A 23,973-nucleotide genomic window follows, 5' to 3' on the forward strand; every position below is an offset into this window, starting at 1 on the left:
GAAAAAGACACATTATCAAGCTTCAAAGGGCTCTCACTGTCTAATTCGGGGGGAAAAAATTAATTCACTTTTTTATTTGAAATTTATTGGGGTGACAATGGTTGGTAAAATTGCATAGGTTTCAAATGTACAGTTCTGTAATGCATCATCTGTATATCGCATTGTGTGTTTGATCGTCAGCATAAATAACCATATTGATGGATTATAAACCATTGAATTAATATAAAGTAAATACATGGGAATAAGAGAAACCATTTTTATAACTGAATATCAAATAATACATACAGAAAGAGTGGTGAACTTGAAAACTACCTTGCACCCACTATGTCAATAATTAATTCAATAAAAGCTAAATCTAGTAAATGAAAGTGGGCAGAGGAATGGGATAAATTCATGGACCCAAAGTATCTCCATACAAAATACTTATTAATACCAAAGTAATGCTACAGAGGAGAACACTGGCAGACACTCTATTTATCAAATGATCAAATTAGTGCCATTGGTTGTGGGACAAAGAAGCATTCAATGCCACCTGATAGCTTACAATGAGAACATCACCTCCTTTCTGTAAAATCCTGGCCAAAAATGCATAATGGGTTTCTCTTCGGGAAGAAACATTAGACCAACCCACATTGAGAAATACTCTACAAAAGGAATGACCTGCAACTCCAGAAATGTCAAGTTCATGAAGGTCAAGAAGAGACCAAGAAATTGTCCCAGATTGATGAAGCAGGCTACAAAGACAGCTGGGTATGATATGAGATCCTGGGGCTGGTGCTGTTATAAAGGACATGATTGGGACAATTAGCCAAACTTGAAAGGATTTCTGGATAAAGGATATTTCTTTGTCATAGTACTCTTGTTATTTTTTATTTGTCTGGTATTACTTCAAACTGGCTAAAAAGTCAATTTAAAAAGTAAAACAAGACAAAACAAAATTTCTCCCCCAAATGGCAGTTATCTCTAGTTATCTCTTTGTGTTCCTTAAAGCTGGACAATGTAACAACACAGTTCTTGTACTTCTATGGCTGTATGACACTCCAAATAATCAGAGAAATATGAATTGGGGGGGTTGGGTATTTGATAAGACATACTGAGTATGGGAATAGATAAACCATCAACATATTAGTAGCTTATTCTTCCCAAGTGTTTACTATGTTTGCATTCAATTTTCATACCAACTCATAGTGTTAAGTGTATTAGTATTCTTGTTTTCCCAATGAGAAAAAAATTGAGATTCAAATAGGCTAAATAAGTTGTGCTAAGTCATAGGTGTAGTAAACGATGGAGCAGGCAGTCTGCTGTTCTAGTTCCACTGTTAGCCAGTTTGGTGTGCTGAATCTTATAGGTCAGGGTAAGGTCAGTGTCATGCGGGGTGCCAGGCGGGGTCTCTGCTCCCGCTCCCCACACAAGAACGCAGGATATGGTGAGGCCATAAAGGAACACCCACGGAGCCATAGGTAGGGGAGTCATACCACTATATTCTCTCTGGCGGCACTATACTCTCACTGGAGGCTGGATCCACACTGTCCACAAACCGTCATCCACGCTTGCCAGCCCAGCCACCATCTTCTTGCTAGCCCCCATTCTTCCTCCTCCCTCTGCCAGCATAGCCACAGCAGTTATATTAGTGGCCAATGGCTCACTGGTTACAGCTGACGGCCAACTAGCCACAGCTGATGGCAATCCAATCACAGTTGATGGCCATTTACTACCTGTCTATGTGAGGCCGAGAGCCTGGAAACTGCTTTTTGGGGTTCTGTCCCCACAGTCAGGCTCTTGGAAGGTAGGGCTGGTGACAGGGGAGGATGCCATTGTGAGAGATGTATTGTTCATATTGGATAGGACATCCTACCAGCTGACAGGAGGTAAAGAGACACACTCTACTATTAGTCCCTCCTCCTCTGATTATCTATAGACTCTTAAAGTTTGGAAGCTGCTTAATGCAGATTCCTAACAAATCTATGAGATCAGCTAGCCCCTGCTCTCCACTCTAGGACAGCCCCTTTTCAGTGCATTTTCATTCAGATGTAAACAGCACGTTATCTTACAGAATGTTGTATTTTTCCTGACACCGAGCTCTGGTTATGTTGTCTGCTTCCTGGCAACCCCCTTCGCCATACACATCCATTCTTCAAAGCCCATCTCAAATGTTACATCTTCTAGACATACATATCTTGGGGGGATTTTGACTAACACCTATGTTCTTTTACACTGGTGATAGTATCCTTATTGTGGTTGAAACACTCACCCCTCCATGCTATAGTACACAGCTTTCTTCAAGGAGTAGTTCCTGATTGACTTACATTAACAAGCACATTCAGTCCCTTTGGCTATAGAGATTGGTTGATGAATAGGCACAATGACTGAGATGTTATCAAATGTTTGATGGGGGATTCTGGCAGAAGTGGCTTCATTATTCTTTGGTGGAAATATTCTTTTTTCTCCTGGGTATTGCTATGACTCCCAGTCTTAATTGAATGGCCTTATATAGGAGGTGTCCTGTGGGACCCAGTGGTGCAGTCTCTCTGGTCACCATAGCTGGTGTTGCAGGTGTGTCCCTTGTGTGGGTTGTGTGTGCCCTCCTGTTGTAGTTGAGCCTTGGTTGCTGTTTGTACATCAATTAGAGGTATTGACCCTCAGGTTGATTGGTTGTGAGGGCTGGCATGACTACAGTGGAGGAGTTGTGGTGCAAAGGCTGACCCTACAGAGAGGATTTACTTTAGCGGGGCTCTGGTGTTTGCCCATCAGCCCTTTGGGTGTGTTGTCCTTAGAGGTGGCTGGGTGATTCTCCAGCTTGGTCCAAAGCTGACCACCAGTTATGCCAACCCTGCAGCCTCTTGGGAGGGAACCCACTATAGGCCAAGTTTAGCCATAGCCTGTGCTTTGCCTGGGGCCACCTGGTATGAGCCACAGGACAATCCAAAGGTAGCTGCCATATGCACTGGGATTAGAGGTTCCTTGACAGGTAAATCTGTGAACCAGGCCAGTTATTGCTAATGCCAGGCTTAGGGCTGCTCAGCCAGAGATCATGGGACATGCTGAAGCCAGATGCTGCTTGTCTGGGTTTTATGAACCTTTGAGAGATTTTATGAAATTCTGCAGCATGAGCTAAGACAGGTAGTTTGTATGGAAAAGCCACGGGAAGAAGCTTGAGTATGTCCGAAAGCTGGGTGGAGTGGGGTCTCCAGGAATCTCCAGGGCAGGACAGATGAAAGGTGATAGCCAGATTGATGGAGATATGTCATCTGCCTGCATTTGTGTGCAGGGAAGGAGACGGACTCAACAAACAAATAATGGCTTCCACCAGCTCTTCCATTCAGGTGAAAGCTGCCCCTCCAGCTCTCACTCTGAAGCTAGACAATTCAGTTCCTCCCTGTAAGTCCCTGGCACCTGTCCAGCCGCTGCCCCAGTGCTGGAACCCAGACCAGGTAAGTCCATCAGCAAGTAAGTCCATCTGTGGTCCATTTAAGAGGAGCACCTGGGAGTGCAGCCTCCCTCTGTCCCACTCAGCCACAATATCCTCTGGTTTTCATAACCAGAAATTATGGAGACTTCTCTCTCCAGCACTGGAACCCTGGGCTGGGGAGCCTGGTATGGACCCCTTTCTCTTACGGGGGCATGAGGATCTCCGCAGCTGAGATATTCCTCCCGATTTTTAATGGTCACACATGGGTGTGGGACAAGCCCAGTCTGTGTCTCTGGCCCACCTACCAGTCTTGAAGTGGCTTCTTCTGTATGTCCACAGTTGTAGGGCTTTGGTTCAGTTAGACTTCAGGTGATTCTCAATGATGGTTGTTCTGTAGTTTAATAGTAATTAATATGGGCCTGAGAGGAGGTGAGCACAGCATTTATCTAGTCTGCCAACTTGACTGGAAAATCAAGTCAGGCTTTCTATCACTTGCAACCTAAAGATTTCAAAGTATTCACTTCTTGGTCTTGTGTTTTTCTTTTTCAGTACATCATAACATCTTATTGGTTCAGTTTTTGTGTGCTTGTTCTAATTTACATTGCAATAGTATATATATATATATATATATATATATATATATATATATATATACATATATATATATATATATGTATATATATATATGTATATGTATATGTGTGTGTGTGTGTGTGTCTTATAAAATAAGATATATCTATATATCTTTTAAAATAAGATATATCTCTATATATCTTATTTCATGTTGTTATTGTCCTAGCATTCAATTCTTGAGCTCTTTAGCTTTATCTTTCGAGTGCTGCACACATACTTTGTTGCATCACATACGTTGCCTACGTATAGGAAATGCTGTAAAATTTGATTAGTTTTCTCTTCACTTACTGTTATGATATCAGGCAAAGTACTTGGTGAGTTCTTGGGCCTTAAGTTACTTCCCTGTTCATCTCCTGTGCTACAGTGAGGTTCAAAGGGGATAATACACGTAAAGATGCTTTGGGTATGCTGCCAGACCTCCTCTTTTCTTCAAGGACATTAACTAGGATTTCAAAAAAAGGAGCACATGGTTCTGTTTTCTCTGTTCGATTATTTTAACTCATTTTTCTATTTCCATCGTGAAACGCTTTATTGCGTCTCTGGATTTATCTGTTAGGCATACTATTCCAATAAAAATCATTTAAGAAATCATTTGATTTGGAAAGCAGTTATAAAGAGATTTACGACTTTGATTTACCAGATTCATTTTTCAGAATTATGGACATGATGTGGAGAGATGGTTTAGCTTCTATTAAGTACCTAATATTTCTAAATAGCTTTTATAGAGTTGGTGAGCCAAAATTAGACCTGAGAGACTAGAGAGAGATCTCACCTTCACTTCATCTTATCCTTTACTAATGCTCTGAAAATAAACGCAGTTGGACTCTGGGTCCTGGTTTTATTTCATCTGTTCCTCATGCTGACATTACTGTGGTCTCTGAGCCTTGAAAATAATTTCCTGCCTGCTAAATTATAGTGTCAGAAAATGTGGAATATGAGTGTGTTTACTAATTACTTCTGGAAAAACTATTCCATTCTCTTCTAAGGGTTGTTGCTGAAATGCTCAGCTTGGTAGGCCCACACCACTGTGCAGAGGACATATAGCCATCTAATGATATATACCCAGGAAAGATGGGATACTGGAATGAGGAACTAGGAAGGGACTTATGATATGCACGTGGATTCGTTTTCTAGTGTTGCCATAACAAAATACCACACACTGAGTGGCTTAAACAACAAAAATTTATTTTCTCACAGTTGTGGAGGCCAGAAGTCAAACATCAAGGTGTCAGCAGGTTTGGTTTCTTCTGAGGCCTCTCTCCTTGGCTTGCAGAAGGCCATCTCTTTGCAGGGGACACACATGGTCCTTCCTCTGTGCACAAGCATCCTTGGGGCTCCGTGTGTGTCCAAATTTTCTCTCTCATAAGCACACCAGTCAGATTGGATTAAGGCCCACCCTAAGGGCCTCATGTTAACTTGATCACCTGTTTAAAGGCCCTAACTCTACATAAATTCACAGCAAAAGTTCTAGAGGTTAAAGCTTTAACATATGCATTTCGTAGGAATACAATTCAGCCCATATTTGCTATAGCATGTGAATAGCTCAGTACTAGGTATTGTGATAAGGCATTGTGTCATCTAATTTTTAAAACAACTTATTGATATTAACTCTATTGTTTTCCCTTCTGTAGATGTGATACATTTCATGGTAAGTGAAGTTAAAGATATTTGAAGGGGTCAAAACTTTGTGGATAGGGAAATGTTCTCTGGCACCTAAAGAAATGTGAGAAAATCATAGTAAAGTTTCTGTCCATGGATTTGGGAAAATTCTAAAGAGGTAGGAAACAAGTTGTACTTCAATTTTTCATCATCTTATTGAGAACTTTTTATGGTTTTGACTTATCCAAGATCCCCCTCCAGAAAAGCTGATCGTGCCAGATATCCAGGAAAGGTCCCTCTAATTCAGACTTACTTTCTGTAGCCATCCTTCAGAGGGTTACTGGAGCTATGTCTCCAATAAGTGCAGAGAGAGGAAGAACATGGGAATGTATGTTCCCTCCACTCAGGGTAGTCCATTGGTCAGCGTCTGACTGGAATCTAATCAAGAAGCCTAGTTTCCTGCCTGAAGCAAGACAAACTGCAGCGTAATTGACACTTTCAGAGCTCCTTACAAATCAGGTTGAGGTTGGGGCTGCACCTGAAATTTCACCCTGGTTTGGATTCTTTTCTTTTCCTGTTCTGGCTACACCCTGCTTTATTAGTTTCCCTAGTAACATGTCCTTACCAAATTACTTGCAAATAAATCTTTGACTTGGGATCTTTTTCTGGGTCACCGTCTGTGGCTAAGTCACCTTCAGTGGCTAAATCGTGTCTTAATTTGTTCCAGTTCTTTAGAAGTAACAGCGCATCAGATCAAATTCCAATACTGGGATGTAAGAGAATTAGAATGGAAAACCTGGGTTTAATCCCTGGCCCTGCCATGTATCAGCTTATTGATTGGGTGATTCATTACTCATTCCAGTGCAAAAGTGCAAATCAACTCAAACAGATTCTTTAAAAAAAAGCAATGTTTTTCACTTATATGACCCAAAATTTAGGAGGAGTTCAGACTTCAGGCATTCTTGATGTCTTTAGAATTTGTCTGTCTCATTCCTTTTGACTTGTCCCTGCATGGTGGCAAGATGGCCACCCTGAGCTCCAGATTTATATCTCAGCAGTTCAGTGACCTCCCCAGAATGAGGGCACCTCTTCTCCCAAAGCACCAACACTGGCCCTGGGATTTACTCCAATTTAAGACATGAGCCTACCCTCCAACCAATGAATGTTTCTAGTTGGCCTGGCCCAGGAGCCAGGGGGGCCTCAACTTAATGACATTGACTGAAGCAAGGTAGACATGATAAGTTCCTTAAAGAAATATGAGAAGAAAGGTGAGTAAATACTGAGGAGACAAAATTAACCGTTTCTTACAGTGAGCTTGAACATGGTAATTAATGTTCATGAACTGGTCTGTTCTTACCAGTAACTGAAGACAATTACAGTATCTGTCACATAGATTTGCGATGATTAAATGATATGATACAGCAAAAGTTCTCAGCACAGTGCCTGGTACATAATAGTTGTTCAATAAATGCTAATTAGTAGTAGTACGATGTTGATGGGATTATGTTTGGCCATCTCGAAGTCCCTTCTATCTAAATGATTTCGTTTTCCATTTTAGGTTTTTGGGTAATGAAATCGCATTTGAGGAAATAACGAAGACAGAACTAACATCCTAAGGACGTGTGCCTTGGAATGTCAGGAGCAAGTCAGGAAGTGCTTACAGGTAAAAGGAAGGCAATATTATTGTGAAACCTATTATGGGTATAGTTGTAATTATATCACAATAAAGTTCACAAAAATTATTTTATTCTTCAAGAAGGAGGATTGTTGGGAAGAGGAAATGTTAGAGAATTATACAAATATTAAATTGTTATATTTTCTACTTTACACAACAATGCCTGTTAAATTGCTGATAATTAGTAGAAAAATATGGGATGTATAGAATCTTTTTTTTTCTGATTTTTATGTAGGTGGATATGGGATCACAAGTAGCATTGTCTGTGGCTCTTCATAGGAAAACTAAAATCCGTTTTCTTTGATTTATACTGAGGGTTAATTTTATCATTCCATGTTATAGTATGCTAGGAGATAGTGAAACAAACTTTTCCATAATGTGTTATTTGTGGTTGAATCCCTAGGTTTCATTTAATCATTTTCCTGATTGATTATAAATGTACTCAAACTAGAAAGTGCAAATTGCCTTTACAGTTAGATGTTTGGCCTTTGTTCTTGAAAATAACCTTAACAATTATAATTTTTAATATTTAATAATTTAATATTTAAAGAATATTTTAACAAAGATTACTGGTACCTTAGAAGAATATAGAAGAAAAGAAAAAAATGAAAGTAGAATAATAGCTTTATCTTTTTTATTTTTGTCTTCAAACCTCTGGAAAAAAATCTGCATTTCATTCTAAAAGTTATTTTGTATCTATAATTTTCTGAATAATACAAATGATTTCTTTTAAGTTGATCCTTAATTTAGAGTAATTTCCTTCTCACCATGGGAAAAAATATGTTTTCTCTTTTGAAAATATTTTTTCTTCTTGTGACTGGATAATATTTCATTCATTTTGAAAAGAATAAAAAAATAAATAAATTTATCAGACACCCAGGTATAAGTGTGACATTTGGGGCTCTGTGTGGGAAAGGAAAGACCAGGAAGGAATGAACATGTGTCAGCTTTCCATTAGTATTGGGCTTATGGCTAAAAGGCCTCAGTCAGGCACGCATCATTGGAGAGTAGGGAACAAATGTTTCCATTGATTTTTTTCCTTAACCTACAAGTCATTTTCTCTATCATGCATATGAATGGATAAAACAACATTCGTAAAAATTGCTTGTGAGATGGATTCACATGCAATCATTAAGATGCACCATACAGCTCCATATGTAATGTTATGCAACTTCCCAAGATAAGTTCAAGTAAAATACAAAACAGAATAGGTGGCATGGTCTCATAAATAGGATATACAGTAATATAATTATTGATATGTAGAATAATGTTTCAAAGGTAACAAGATCTGGGTAAAATTGATCACCTCAGGGAGAATTATAACTCTGGGCTCAATTTTTACTGTGTATCATTTTCTTGTTGTTAAAATGTAACATTAAATAAAATGTAACATAAAAACATAGAGAGTAGTATAATAATCTCTCCTTATTCATCATTCATATTTCATGGTGATCAGAATTTTCTACACTTGTTTCTCATTTTGTTTCTTTTTCCTATTTTATTTTTGAAATTATTTTCAATGTATTTTCTAAATATTACATCATTTCATAGGAAGTGTTACAGTGTACATGCTAAGACTATACATACAGTTCTATTTCCATATGCGCTATTCCATGATCTCTCCTAGCACAATTAACAATAACTTTTCCTTAAGACTATTCTTTAGAGCAGTCTGAGCAAAATTGAGACAAAAGTACAGAGATTTCCCATATAACCCCTGCTCCCACACATGCATAGCCTCCCCCATTATCAACATCCCATACTAGATTGCAACATTTGTTAAATTGACATTGTTCATTTGTTACAACTACATAAACATCATAATGCCCTAAACCCTATAGCTTACCTTAATGTTCACCCTTGATTCTGTGCATTCTATGAATATGGACAAATATATAATGACATGTATCCATCATTATAATATCACATATTTTCACTGCCCGAAAAGTCCTCTGTGCCTCATCTATTCATCCCTTCCCCCAACCCAGGAACTTCTGATCTTTTTACTATCTTCATAGTTTTGCCTTTTAAAAAATGTCATATAGTTGAAATTATATAGCATGTAACATTTTCTTATTGGCTTCTTATAATATGCATTTAAGATTTTTATGTCTTTTTGTGGCTTGATAGCTCATTTCTTTTTAGTGCTGTATAGTATGTCATTGTCTGGAAGAACCATAGTTTATTTATCCAATTCACCTACTGAAGGACATCTTGATTGCTTCCAAGTTTTGGCAGTTATGAATGGAGTTGCTGTAAACATCCATGTGCAAGTTTTTGTGTAGACATATTTTCAACTCTTTTGGGTAAATAACAAAGAGCATGACGGCTGGGTCTTATGATAAGAGTATGGTTAGTTTTGCAAGAAATTGCATACTGTCTTCCAAAGTGGCTGTACCATTTCTGATTCCCACCAGTAACGAATGACAGTTTCTGCTGTCTCACATCCTCGCCACCATCTGGGGTTGTCAGTGTTCCAGATTTTTGCCATTCTGATTGGTGAGTAGTGGTATCTCATTGTTGTTTTAATTTGAATTTCTCTGATGACCTATGATGTGAAGCATCTTTCATATGCTTATTTGCCATCTGTAATTCTTCTTTGATGAGGTGTTTGTTAAATCTTTGGCCCTTATTTGGCCCAATTTCTTAATTGGGTTGTTTGTTTCTTATTGTTGAGTTTTAAGAGTTCTTTGTATATTTGGATAGCAATCCTTTTCCAGATGTGCTTTTTGCATGTATTTTCTCCCAGTCTATGGCTTGTCTTCTTTTGACGTTTGTATTGCGCAGAACAGAAGTTTTTAAATTTAATGAAGTCCAGTTTGTTAAGTATTTCTTTCATGGATCATGCCTTTGGCGTTGTATCTAAAAAGTCATTGCAATACCCCAATCATTCAGATTTTCTCCTGTTATCTTCTAGGAGTTTTATAGTTTTGCATTTTACATTTAGGTCTATGATCCACTTTTAATTATTTTTTGTGAAAGGTGTAAAGTCCGTCTAGATTGATTTTATTTTTCATATGAATGTCCAGTTATTCTAGCACCATTTGTTGAAAAGTCTGTGTTCTATTGTGTTACCTTTGCTCCTTTGTCAAGATTTATTGATTTATGTGGGTCTGTTTCTGGGCCCTCTATTCTGATCCATTGATCCTTTGTCTGTTCTTTTGCTGACCCTACACTGTCTGGATTCATGATAAGTGTTGAAGTCGAATAGCATCAGTCCTTCTGCAACTTCGTTCTTCTCCTTCAATATCATATTGGCTATTCTGGGTCTTTGACTTCCATATATAAATTTTAGAAACAGTTTTTCAATGTTGACAAAGCAACTTGCTGGGATTTCATTTGGGATTGTATTGAATTCATGGATCAAATGGGGAAGAACTGACATCTTGACAATTTTGAGTCTTCTTATCCATGAACATGGAATATCTCTCCATTAATGTAGTTCTTCTTTTATTTCATTCTTCAGGGTTTTATAGTTTTCCTTGTATAGATCGTGTACCTACTTTGTTTGATTTCCACCTAACTATTTAATTTTTTGAGATGCTAATGTAAATGATAGTGTGTTTTTAACTTCAAAATTTACTTGTTTATTGCTGGTATACAAGAAAGCTTTTGACTTTTGTATCATAACCTTGCATCCTGCAACCTTGCTATAATCACATTTAGTTCCATGTTGTTGTTTTTTTTGTGTTTTTGTTTTTTTGGTCTATTCTTACAGAGCTTGACATAAACAGTTATGTCACCTGCAAACAAAGATAGTTTTATATTGTCCCTCTCAATCTGTATATCTTTGATTTCTTTTTCTTGCCTCATTGGATTACCAAGGACTTACAGTACACTATTGACAAGGCGTGCGGAGGTGAGACATCCTTGCTTTGTACCTGATTTTAGTGGGAAAGCTTTGTTTTTCACTGTTAGTATTATATTCTCTGCAGGTGTGCTTGCAGATTTTTTTTTTCTTTTATCAAACTGAGAAAGTTACCCTCTATTCCCATTTTACTGAAAGCATTTTATTTATTCCTTATTGTGTGAGTTTAGTAGATAGTGTCTTTCAAGGAATTATTAAAATTATCCATTTTATCTAAGCTATCAAGTTTGTGGGCATAGAATTGTTTACATATAGTATTATTTTATTATCCTTTTTAGTTTTCATGAGATCTGTCATGATATTGGGATCTGTCATGATCTGTCATGTATACTGATTTCCTATTTTCAATTTTATTTACTTCTGCTCTAATTCTTATTATTTATTTTCTTCTGCTTACTTTTGGGTTGTATTTTCTCCTCGTTTTCTAGCTTCCTAAGTTGAGATTTTAGATTTTTCTTCTTTTCTAACGTACAGATTCAATGCTATAAATTTCCCGTTAAGGAGTGTTTTTATTTCATCCCACAAATTTTGATAATTTGCATTTTTGTTTTCATTTAGCTCAAAATATTTTGGATTTCTCTTGATATTTCTCTTCTGACTTGTGTGTTGTTTAGTAGTGTGTTGTTTAACTTCTGTATGTTCTAGAATTTTCCAGTTATCTTCCTGTTATTGATTTCTAGTTTAATTCCACCATGATCTGAGAGTAGGCACTGTATGGTTTCTATGCTTTAAAAAAATTATGTGTCCTGGCTCAGAATGTGATCTATCTCAGCAAATGTTCCATGTGGGCTTGAGAAGAACAAGTGCTCTGCTGTTGTTAGATGAAGTAGTCTATAGATGTCAATTGCATCCAGTTGATTGATGGCATTGTTGAGTTCAACTAAGTTCTTAACGATTTTCTGCCTACTGGATATGAGCACTGCTGACAGAAGAGTGTTAATGTCTCCACCATGAGAGTAGATTTATTTCTCCTTGAACTTCTACAGTTTTGCTTCATGTCATTTGATGATCTGTTGTTAGGTGCATACAGATGAAAGATTGTTATATCTTTTTAAAAAATTGATCCTTTTAATATTAGAGCGAGAGGGAGAAAGAGAGATAGATAAGAAAGGGTGAAAAAGAGGAAGGTGGAGGGGAAGAAGGAGAGAGAGAGAGAGAGAGAGAGAGAGAGAGAGGAGGGATGAGGAGGGAGGAGGGAGGAGGGAGGAGGGAGGGGAGGGGAGGAGGGAGGAGAGGAGAGGAGAGGAGAGGAGAGGAGAGGAGAGGAGAGGAGAGGAGAGGAGAGGAGAGGAGAGGAGAGGAGAGAAGAGAAGAGAAGAGAAGAGAAGAGAAGAGAAGAGAAGAGAAGAGAAGAGAGAAGAGAAGAGAAGAGAAGAGAGGCTGGTCTAGAATTAGGACTTTGGAGGCTGTTGGTAATCCCTAGACCTAAACCAGTTTCTCAGCTTTAGCTGCACTCTGGAATCACCATAATACTTTAAAAATACTGATGCCTGGGTTCCATCCCAAGAAATTCTGACTTACTTAGTATGGGGTGAATTTTGTAAAAGCTCTTTAGGTAATTCCACCTGCAGCAAAGCTGAGAACCACGAGAACCAAAGCAAGGCCTCTCTAACTTGAATGTATACACAATTCACCTTGAAAAACCACCCATCTGGGGTGGAGCCTGAGAGTCTGCCTAAGAAGTTTCCAGCTTCTAACAGGCGCCCAGGGGCTTTCTTTTGGCAACTGTGTTTGCTAATCACTGGGTTTGTATTGTGGAGTCCTGGGAGGAAATCAATGAGACTGATGATGGAGTACAAATGCCACACTTCCTAAGCAGCCTGTTCTAGCAGCTGTAGATACTTTCTTTTTTTCTCTGAATTACCCTGGCTTCTGTCTCTACCTCTCTGAGAAGACTGACTACAGTCTGCCTTTAAGTTGGGTATCTGTGGCTTTATTCAACTCCCTTTTGAGTGTATGACTTTTGAGTGCAGCGTAGTATTAAAAAACTTCACAAAAGGTTTTTCCCTAGACAGAGTCCTCAAGTGAAGCCATTTTAATAAAGGTTTGCATGTTGGTTTAACTAGTTGCATTAACATTTTATACATATAGCTCTCTTAGAAAGTTTCAATGAATATTGCATTTAAAAACTCCAAGATGTCTTGTAGTGAAGAAGTGTCATTAACTTTGTTTAACTGGGGCTTTTCAAAATTATTTGAACATAAAATATTCTTGATATTCTGTTTTTATACACAAATTTTGGGAGGAGAAAATTTTAGTATAGAAAAGAAAATGGGTTTACTTCTAAGATCTAGTTACAAATCAAAAAAAGAAGTGATACCAAAACTCATGAGATTATTGTAAAGGATTAAGTCAAATGATATAATAAATATAATATGTATTAATAAATTACATGACACCACTTATGTGATGTGTCTATTATAGTTCCTGGTGATACGGGCTCCTTTCTTTTTCATCTTTGTAGTATTAAGAGTACCTAGACAGGCATTATGTTACACACACACACACCCATGAGCCCCAATCCTCGCTATAGTTCTTCTTTCAAAACAGTAAGAAAATCCCATAATTCATAGATGGGTGTCAGGAATATTAAATGCCACCTAAATTGATGACCTCTGCATTTCCTCTATTACTAAAGGTTATAGAATAAGAAGAAAGCGTTGAAGACAACCCCCCTTTAAAACTCAGCATTTGTTATTCACATTGATTGGACATTTAACTGGGAAATTAATATGTGCAAAGCCCTCTGTGAGATAAAAGGATTGATAAGACATGGTCTAATTATGCACTCACCACAGTGCCTCTTGCTGCTCAGCTCTGTGCTGTGGGGAAAGCTATGTGGGCTGACAATGCAGCGGACGCAGGCAGGGCTGCCCATGCCTGTGGAGCAGGGGAAGGCTCTGAACTGCACCAGGACTGGTCACTCCCACTTTTGTGTTCCTGGACTTTTTGTCTGCGTGTCTAGTTTTTAAATTGCCTGTGAACTCTTAGAGCAGAAGGCAATGCCTGCCTCTCTGTCCATTTTTTATACTGGCTCCTTAATGAATCAAGTATGGGATTCTTCATGGATAATACAAGAACCACAAGAAGTCTGATGGAACACAGATTAAGAAAAAAGTGTATCCTTGTTATGTGGAGAGGAAAATGTTAGGAATAAAACCTGTGATTTTCTTGTTGTTGATGGTGCATATAGTTCAACTTCCAACACTGCCTCTCACATTCCCACTTTCCCTCCTTTGATATCCAGTCTAAACCCAGCTGTTAATGAAAGATACTAGTTCTAGTTGGAAGATAAAGAGTAATGACGACAGGAAAGAAAATTCATTTCTTTCAGTATTGTGTGATGTTGTTTAATGTAGCTTTTCTTCCTCCATTTGGCAGATTCTATGGGGGCCTCCTAAGTTGTTTGTTATATGAATGTAAGCCAGAATTATAGGTGGGAACATGACTTTTTTTGAAAATAGACTTTTCTACAACTCTCGAGAATTTTCTTCTTCTTCTTCTTCTTCTTCTTCTTCTCCTCCTCCTCTTCCTCCTCCTCCTCCTCCTCCTCCTCCTCCTCCTCTTCCTCCTCCTCCTCCTCCTCCTCCTCTTCCTCCTCCCTCCTCCTCCTCCTCCCTCCTCCTCCCTCCTCCTCCTCCTCCTCCCTCCTCCTCCCTCCTCCTCCTCCTCCTCCTCCTCCTCCTCCTCCTCTTCCTCCTCCTCCTCCTCCTCCTCTTCCTCCTCTTCCTCCTCCTCCTCCTCCTCCTCCTCCTCCATTGCCTATGCTTATACTCTTAACACAATGATTCTCAAATCTAGCTGCACAGTAGAAACACTGGGTGATTAGGCCCAGATAAGTTTTATTTATTTTGAAACTCTCTGGGTGCTTCTGAAGTACAGCCCAGCTTACAGACCACTGCCCGAGAGGGACTACACTATATTTTCCACATTCATTGTTGTTAACTGGTTTATCTAAAACTTGGGGGCTTGAAAGACTCCCACAATACTGGTCGTTTGTCTGTTTCCAACAGTGAGAGTTTACTTCTCCTGGAAGAACATTGTAGAAAATCACTAGATTGGGAGGTTCCCATCCTGCTGTGTTTCTCAGCACCAAACTACTAAATGTGTAAAGTATTGTGACACTCATTTGTGTCATGAAGGTCTCAGGCCAGGTGGCACACCGAGTCACTGTTGACATTTTATTTAAAATCTCTGGAAGAGCTTCCAACTCTCTGAGCAGTTATATGACCAAACTGGGCAGTGGCGTACGCATAAACACCCTTTTTAACTTTATTTTTGAATATAAAGGACAATGGTATTTGTTAGGAATTAAATTCACCAACAGATCAGGCTTTATGTCCAATATCTTGAGTGATCCTATAATTTCCAAAATGTGAAAAATATTTTTTTCTCCTTCCTTTAATTTTAGCAATGGAGGTGACGTTTATTTTTAATATTCAGCAGTGGTTCAGGACTTTTTCTAGACTTCAGCTTAAGAAGAATCAGCTTGGAAATATATATTTTTTGGTTTGTTTTAAATATACAGAGGTGATGTTTCTTGAGCTTTAGATAGACACGTTTGAAGATAAAATTAAAACCTGTCTCATATTTATGTTGGTTGTAAGGGTGAGGCATAGAGATACTTACAGTTTGAAGTGAAACTGCTCTATACATTCCACATCATGTTCTGCACTATCATTATTTTAACATACACAAGAGCCAGAGAAAAATAAAAATCATCATTCAGTTTTACCTGCCTATGTCAACAAAAGTGGTAAACAGCAAAATGATAATCAGGGAAAACTAAATCTTTCATGAGAGTGTATTTCCCTTAACTTAGCCTTTATATTTATAAGGCAAATTGAGAATGGTTGGATAGGAAAGGGAAGGTAAGGTGGATATATTTACAAGTTCTGGGGTTTCAGGTCTCAGATATAGAGATTCAAATCTGGGTGCTGGGGAGGAGAAGTGAGGATCAACCATCTTTCCAAAGGTAGAGCAGACTGAAACAATACATCTGACCGGTACTTTACTGCCTGTTAGAATGCATGGGGATTGTCTGAAAAGCTGTGCAGCAGAGAACCTGATCAGAAAAGTGAGTGTAAATAATGCCATACATTGCATCCTCCTTGTGTCTTGGGAACATTCATGTCAACCTACAGGTGTCACTAGACCCACATTTGTGAATGTGGGTTACTGGTCAGAGCTCCCTTTAAATTTCCATCTCTCTGGGTCTCAGGCCCTGCACCTCTGAGGTTCGCTCTTGCCAGGGAGGCTACAGCCACCCTCTCCATGAAAGGGTATGCTTTCACAGAAGAAATAAAAATGAATCTAATCAAGTAATAAATGCTCTCTGTTTCTCCAGGAGAAATAGATTGTGTTTTATCGAGTCAGATATTACCAGCCTGGATGAGCAGAAACTGCTCCCTAATTGTAAGTTGTTTCTCCTAGAAAAGTATTTCATTCTATCACTAGGGTTCTATAATAATACTGTGGATGTATGAATTTTACCCCCCTCACACACACACACACACAGACGTACACATCTCATAATGTTTAATTAGTTATTGAACAAGTTAGGTAGCAGCAAGGCAGTGAAGTGCTGGAAGCAATGGGAGACTTATAAGACCTCGTAAAGGTCTGCAGGATTTAATATTCTCTAAGGGAAGCCCTGGATTCTGGCGATCCTTTCAGTTTTGTCATCATCACTCATTAGCTCTGTGACCCTAGCATATCTAAGCTCCAGTTTTCCTCTCTGTAGGTGGAGGGTAATAACTGTGGCAGAGGCAATGAAACGCGTTCACCATTTGCATCCTCAGGCGTTAGGATGACTACATTCCCCAGCCTCCCTTTGAGTTAGATTTCAGGGGACCGCTGACTGGCTCTAGAGCCAAGGAGTGTGGCAGGAAATGAAGCCATTCCATATTGGGTCTGGCTCTTAGGAACATCCTGCTAAAGTGTCCAGCCGCACAGTTCCCTTACTGCGGTGCACGTTCCACCTACAGCTGCTACCAGGAGGACAGAGAGGGGCCCAACCAACATGTAGTTTTTACGGGAGCGTGAAATCAATATTATTTTACCAAGGCGCTGAAGTTGCAGTCCACACTTTCATCCACCCCTCTCCTTTCCTTTCTCCTTCCTCCCTCTCCTCTCCTCCGTCTTCTGTTTCCTCCCTTCCCTTCCTCCTTCCATCTCTTCCTTCCTCGCTCCCTCCCCCCCCTTGCTTCATCTCTCCCTCCCTCCCTTCTATCCTGATGCTTTGTACAACCTAGCACATCCTAATTAATGCAGTCTTCACACCTCCTTCCCACAGTGTATAGATTAAACAATATCAAAGATACAACACGGGACATAAGGGCACATAATAATTCTTTCAATACATTTATTATTGTTTTATATAATCCAAACTCATTATTTTAGACATAAAAGTGCTGAAGCTTCAAGGAGTTAAGTGATTTACCCATGACTGAACAGCTAACTTGGGGCATAGCTAAAAATGTCCAATCTAGGGTTTTTTCAAATATATTGTGATTTTCCCCTGATCCAGATAGATGTACCACCGCAGTGAAAGAAACATTTAGCTACATTGAATCTGTTGAGTGAGTTCAGTCTATTAAACACGAGAGCTGAATTTATTTAAAGGAAGTAGCTAATATATTCAAGTTTTAATGATAACCAAACAATGTTGATATCAATTTTATAATTGTTAAGTGACCCTTATTAGGAATTTAGCGATCTTTACATCCACTAATTGAACTTTTCACATTTTTGAGGAGAAGAATCATTCCTTCTTTACGTTTTCTTCTTTCTTTTTTTACTCTAAATTCTTTTAGTAAACATTTTGGAAGTAATAGTGACCTACTTAAAAAGAAAAAAAGAGTAACCCTTTAAGAAATTCCCAGTAAACAAGTTACTTTAGAAATGGCGTATTATTTATTAAGGTGCAGAACCATAGAATACAATAATTATGTCAATAAATACAATATTTTATGTCAATTTTTCTAACACCTCTATAAATTAATACAAATACACGGGGACTTTAAGTGAGAATTTTTTTCTCTCGGTAGCCTTCCATTGTGATTCAATACGTGGCAATAATTCTGCTTGTGCGGTTAAACAGACTTCACAGCTCCGTGGAATCCAGGAGCCCTTTGGAGCTAATTCATACCCACTTCCCAACTGGTGATTCTAGAGCAAGCAATATAAATTTTCCATTACTTTGCTACTCAAATGAAGTGTGCTTATTTGTATCAAGAGCTTTCAGAACAGTTTCCAGTGCAGTATTTTCAACATTATATTCAGCATAATTTTCAGCATAATTTTCAGCATAATTTTCAGCATACCGGTAATACAGTGGTTCAGAGGGTGGGCTTTGGGACCCAGGGAGTGTATCACCCGCTCTATGTCCCACTAGCTTTGTGATCTCAGGCAAGTTACTTCATCTTTTTTGAGCCTCAGTTTTCTCATTTATAAACTGAGAATATATCCTACCTCAAATTATGTTACAAAGTTAATTGTGCTATAAAATGCATATTGTTTGGCAGGGAATACATAGTAATTACTACCGAATAACTAACCTGATTTTATAATCTTAGACACCAGCCTAAAGAAATATACATAAAACAAACCTTTGGTGTGAAATAACTCCTCATACCAGTTATAGGAGTCAAAAAATTATAAACAATCTAAATGTCTAACAATAGGGGAATGGATAAATAAATTGCTAGATAGCCACATAATGAATGAATTTATGTAATATTCTGTTAATGTCAATAAGAAATGCTTTTAGCTTGTGAACACTAAGTAGGTCACTTGAATAATTTACCCTAAGCCCCTGCATGCCACATGGCAAATACCAATGCGTTTCCCAATTCAATTGCCTTTGAAGAGAGAGCATGGTCTTTCATATAATTTGCACATAGTCTGCACCTCTGCCTTCCTCTGTTTCAGCTTCGGCTTTGCGATCTGTTTTGACTGTTGCCTGCAGTTACTTGTTTCATCGGGCAATCCCCATATCTCTCCACAACCACTTATCCACATCTCTTCCTGGCTTTGACTGCCCACATGGTGGCACTGACCCACCCTTGACCTCTAACATCCTTCGAGGCTCTTTCCCTTGCTGTTAAGAGCTCAGTACCACCTGCTCCTAATCTCTGTTTTGATGTCACCTGTGCCACTGTAAGTCAGGCTTCTGCCAACCTGTCCCCCAAAACAGGAGTTCTCACCCTCATGATCTGCGATGCTTATCTTTCCTGCTGGGTTACAAGGAGATCCCTGCCCCTTCTTGTGGCTTATTCTAAATTTGCTATGTGGGGGGGCAGGGGTGGGGCTGAAAAACTTGTTAGGCCCCTCGAGATCCATTCTTGCCATTGAGCCACACAGCCCTCTCCAAGGCTGGGTGCACTGGGATCTGATGGACTTCATGACAGCCCCTGTCCACCCACGCCCTGGTGCTGATTCTTTTTTGTTTGTTTGTTTTTTGATTAAAGTTTATTGGGGTGACAATTGTTAGTAAAGTTACATAGGTTTCAGGTGTACAACTCTGTAATACATCATCTATACATCGCCACCCAGAGTCGGTTCTCCTCCCATCACCATATATTTGATCCCCTTTATCCTCATCTCCCACCCCCCTCCCCCACTACACTCTGGTAACCACTATACTATTGTCTGTGTCTATGAGTTTTTGTTTCTTTGTTTCTTTGTTTTGTTCCTTTGTTGTTTTCAGTTTTATATCCCTCATATCAGTGAAATCATATGGTTCTGAGCTTTTTCTGTCTGACTTATTTCACTTAATAAAGAAGACGTGATATATACATATATATATATATGTATATATCACGTCTTCTTTATATATATATACATAATGGTGCTGCTTCTTGCCCAGAGTCCTTCCTCTTTTCTCATGACTTCATATGTTTTCCTTTTCAGGTGATCTGTGGCCCCTCCTCATAACTCAGCTTCCACCGGACTCTCCCGTCTTTCAGCGATGCTGCTATATATTTGCACTTGCTCTATATTTTAACCTCAGTTGGGAATCCGCTATGAATTACTCCCCAAAGGTTCCTGGATTCAGATTCCATGGGGAGAAGGAACTTTGCCTACTCCACGAGTGGGTGATTCCTCAGTTCTGACCAAGTGGAAATACTTGCTTAGGTTTTAATGGTAAATGAAAATGGCAGGAACAAAATGGTGAATGAAAGAGGGTTCTAACTCTGTTGAAACCAAACTTATTTGTATGAGAATCTCTAGAAGGAGCAATCAAAATATCTGTGATGTTAATATTTGGATAATGCGACTACAGATTTTTTTCTTTAATTCTCTAAATCTTCCATGCATTTTATTAATTTTTTAAATAGGAAAATGACCAAATTTAAGAAATTATTGCAAATAAATGATCCAGAGGTTACCACAAATTTGTTTAAAGGACAGTTGCATTTTAATTTTCTTTTGTGATTTTCCCCTTGCTATAAAGAAAGAGTAGTTTCTTTAGTTGATGCTAGAAGCCTTTGCTCTCACTTCAATCCCTTGAATACACCTATGCCTGGCCTTATACAACTTTTTGTTTTCATCTCTTTATCTGTACTGCTGTCTGTATCTCTGTGTGTCTATGTTATTATCATCTATTTATATCTATCTATCTATCATCTATCTATCTATGTATCATCTCTATCTCCACATCACTTCAATAGCAGACAGCACTAGTATCCGGCCTTGCCCTGACACTCACTTTCCCCACACTGCCAGTTCTTGGGTTCCACTGCCAGCATCTGCAGCTCTGCCTGAAGGCTTTCTCTGGAGATAAGTGCATGCATCTTAGATTCACTGGAAGTAACTGGAATTAACATGCACTTCTCTCCCCAGCACCCCTCAACCATGACAAGAATTGGTGATTAAATGCTCAATTATGGGACAATTATGAGGCATGTTCTCCACTGTCTCCCAGGGTCTCAAGTGGGACTGAGTCCAGCAGTGGTAACCTGAATGGTAATGCACCCATTCTGTCTGCATATGGCTTGCTGCCTCATTTCCCACCTCCTATTTGCGCTTCCCAGGGTCCCTTTCTCAATACACACTTGCATTCAAATCCTCTTCTCAGGGTCTGTTTCTGGGGAAACTCAACCTAATAAAATAGTCATATTCATATCCATTTTCTATAGTTCATCTAAAAATGGCTTAAGGGTTATAGCTGGCTCTGAGCTAACCATGAGCTCCAAATGTGGCAAGACAGCTCACAAAATTAATGTAATCTTAGGTAGCAATAGATAATAGGTAAAGAAACTCAAAGTATTTGTGCGGTATTATGTCTAGTTATGGATGCAACATTTTTAAAAGGATATTCAAACATTGGAATATGACCATGGCCTGATTAAGAGTTTATGATCCTAATAACAAAGATAACATTTAAAGGAAGCAAAGCTATTTGGCTGGGAGAATAAACCACTAACGGCATGATCCCTGCATTCAAGTGGCTGAAGGGAAGCCATGCACACAATGGGCTAAATTTGTTCAATCTTTTTCCAGCGGGCAGAACTTTGATTGGGCAAAAGTCAGAAAAAGATCAATTTTGGCTCTAGAAATTGAACAATTTTCTAACAATTAGGTGTTTCCTTACCAAACTCAAGAGCCTAGTCTTTGAGATACTTAAGCAGAAGGCGAAAGTCACCTAAATCCATCCCATTCCTTGAAAGTAAACCAGGTCACACATGTCCGCGTCTGTGGTTCTTACCAAAAGCTCATTTTGGTCACTAGCATTCTGTGTCTGGAATTCCATCAGGCTGCCATCCTGTTGCATGCCTTGCTGCTCCTACCTCTCAGTTTTTCCTCATTCTGGATGTATGCCTTAGTTCTGTTCTCGGGGCAGCTTTGTGTAGTTTTGCACTTGCTCTCCCAGGAGCTAGAACTATCTATCTGCTCTCTCTCTTTGCACAGGTGCAGGCAATAGGCATTGTACCACCAGCCCCTCCATCTGCCCTACTCTAGGCATTGGTGGCTCCTCACTTGGCCCCTGCCTATCTTAGGAAGAGGAACAAGATAAAGGGAAATTGAATCCTAAGTGGTATTGTAAGTGACTTCTAAATTAATTTCCAACTACACGATTCTATGATTATTTTCCTTTTCAGTCTTTGAGACCCTCTTTCTTAGGTTTTATTCCTCTTGTTTATTCCTTTATAAATATTGCTTCCCAAACTACCTTGAGAAAAATCAAACCATTACTTCATTACTTCAATTCCCTAACTAGCCTCGTCCTTTCCCCCATGTTCTTCCAAGCCTTGGTGACTGGTTTTGAGTTTCACTTCGTCTGAAGCTACGTACTTCTGTATGCAAGGAACCCCCAGTCCACACTTTCCCCATGGGTGACTAATTGCCCTCACTTTAATCAGTTCCACTCTTTAGCAATCATTGCCTTACCCAGAATTTCCCTACAGAAGATGTTGTGTCCCACACCTCGAAGTGCCTTGCCAGACCTCTGGCTGGGCTCAGGGGACACTGAGTGCTGCCACCCTCTTCTGCAGGCACAGCAGACCTGCTGCCCAGTGGGACAGCTCTCTGATGCCAAAAGAAGAGCGTGTTTTTTCATGAAGGAAACATGTGTTCTTCCAGTTGGCACAGTTAGGATTATTAGTAGGTGGAAATATAGACCTCAGCACTCCATAAGGATCCTGAAATAAATCTTCAGAGAACTGAGCTGGGAAGACTATAAGGTATTGCAATACTCATTTACTTTCTCCACAAACAATTACTTTGTATCTGCTTTGTCCTGAAGGCTCAGAAATTAGAAAGAAAAATGAATCTGAAGCAAAAAGGAACTTACAGTCTATTGAGGGAAAGAGATGTATAAATTATAACATAGTCTGGGACATGCGTAAAATGTTGTTGTAATGCAAAACGGGGAGCAGTTATAACAGATACCGACTCCTGCATACTATCCTGGACTCTGGAGAGGAAGATGAATTCACAGGCTCTGGACTGGCCAAGGATGGGTGTTGAATCCCTGCTGGACCATTTATTAGCACACAGAAATTGGGCAAGTTATTTCAGTTCCCTAAAACACCCATGTGGCAGTAATACTGGGAAGGTTAAATGAGAAAAATGCCAAGAACCTAGCAAAATGTCTGGCACAGAGTAAGATAATAATATCATGCCTCCCTTCTCTTTGACTCCCTCTCAAAATATTCTCTGTAGAAATTATCAGGGCAGTTACTTACGTATCATTTGTGGTTCCTGGATCCTAGCCCCAACGTCGCCATGAGATTTCCTTATGGTGAAGCTCCTGGACTGTCTGGGTGGAGGCCCTGACAACCTACCATGACATATGGGTGTATCTTTGGACTACCACCTGAAACATTTCCATTTTTCTTCTTTTCTATCTTTGTTTCTCACCTTCTCTTCTATGACTTTTCCTCCTGAGACACCAAGCTCCCGTTTTTATAATCTCTCATTCTATTTTCTGGGCACAATGAAGAACACCCCAGTGTCTCAGAACCCTGACTCTGGTAATTTCTTCAATATCAGTCTTCTTATAAAGCGCTTCCTCCTACCATCTAAATACATCCCGTTCTCATGGGTTTGGCCCTTTTTCCACCATGTTCTCTTTTTGAGTGACACTTGGTAGATGCCTTACCATGCAGGCCTCTTGTGGCAGAAGATGTGGCTAACAGAGGCTCCCTTGTTTGGGGGACCAGTGAGCTCTCCACTTAAACACAGGGGAATAGAACTTGGGGTGAGCAAGGCAATATCAACCAGGTAAATAACCAGGTCTTCCTAGAGTGTGAACACCAAGGAGAGAAAAGCCTTGTAGGGTGC

The 23,973-nt window shown here is 39.2% G+C and overlaps 1 long non-coding RNA gene across 1 annotated transcript; it reads left to right on the plus strand.

Moving 5' to 3' along the window:
* The first annotated feature begins 1,718 nt into the window (after window positions 1-1,718).
* Window positions 1,719-20,218, plus strand: LOC141571720 (uncharacterized). The gene is made up of 3 exons (XR_012496791.2): window positions 1,719-3,431; window positions 7,200-7,304; window positions 20,098-20,218. It is a non-coding gene; the product is annotated as an uncharacterized LOC141571720 (long non-coding RNA).
* The last annotated feature ends 3,755 nt before the right edge of the window (window positions 20,219-23,973 follow it).

The sequence above is a fragment of the Rhinolophus sinicus genome, chromosome 2, assembly GCF_057876585.1.
Source record: "Rhinolophus sinicus isolate RSI-liver-muscle chromosome 2, RSI-T2T, whole genome shotgun sequence".
Lineage (NCBI taxonomy): Eukaryota > Metazoa > Chordata > Mammalia > Chiroptera > Rhinolophidae > Rhinolophus > Rhinolophus sinicus.